Below are 758 nucleotides of genomic sequence, written 5' to 3'. Positions count from 1 at the left end.
AACTCCCTTCCTTTGAGGCGTCCCATTATTCACAGGATTCCTTTCAGAAGTGTACATGAACTGGTTGCAACCATGTCAATGAGTTCTTGAGCTTCTGCAGGCATTTTTTTTAGGTAAATGGATCCACCTGCAGAATGGTCCAATGACATCTTAGATAATTCAGACAGACCATCATAAAATATATCCAGGATGGCCCATTCTGAAGGCATGTCAGAAGGACACTTTTTGGTCAGTTCCTTGTATCTCTCCCAACCTTCATAGAGGGATTCACCTTCCTTCTGTTTAAAGGTTTGAACATCCACTCTAAGCTTGCTAAGCTTTTGAGGAGGAAAGAACTTGGCTAAGAAAGCCGTGACCAGCTTATCCCAAGAGTTCAGGCTATCCTTAGGTTGAGAGTCCAACCATATTCTAGCTCTGTCTCTTACAGCAAACGGGAAAAGCATAAGCCTGTAGACCTCGGATCAACCCCATTGGTCTTAACAGTATCACAGATTTGCAAGAATTCAGTTAAGAACTGAAAAGGATCTTCTGATGGAAGTCCATAAAACTTGCAGTTTTGTTGCATCAGAGAAACTAATTGAGGTTTCAGCTCAAAGTTGTTTGCTCTAATGGCAGGGATTCAGATGCTTCTTCCATGTAAATTGGAATTTGGTGCAGTGAAGTCACCAAGCATCTTCCTTGCATTGTTATTATTTTCGGCCATGTCTCCTTCTTTTTCGAAAATTTCTATCAGATTTTCTCCAAAGAGTTGTGCTTTA

General features: G+C 41.0%; 1 non-coding gene across 1 annotated transcript; it reads left to right on the top strand.

Annotated features, from left to right (window-relative positions):
- Positions 1-202: 202 nt before the first annotated feature.
- On the top strand, positions 203-311 carry LOC112774902 (small nucleolar RNA R71). Its single transcript, XR_003189356.1, has one exon. It is a non-coding gene; the product is annotated as a small nucleolar RNA R71 (small nucleolar RNA).
- Positions 312-758: the final 447 nt, after the last annotated feature.

This window comes from Arachis hypogaea, chromosome 18, assembly GCF_003086295.3.
Source record: "Arachis hypogaea cultivar Tifrunner chromosome 18, arahy.Tifrunner.gnm2.J5K5, whole genome shotgun sequence".
NCBI lineage: Eukaryota > Viridiplantae > Streptophyta > Magnoliopsida > Fabales > Fabaceae > Arachis > Arachis hypogaea.
Note: the sequence above shows the minus strand (reverse complement) of the source record. Positions and strands in the feature narration are given on the sequence as shown.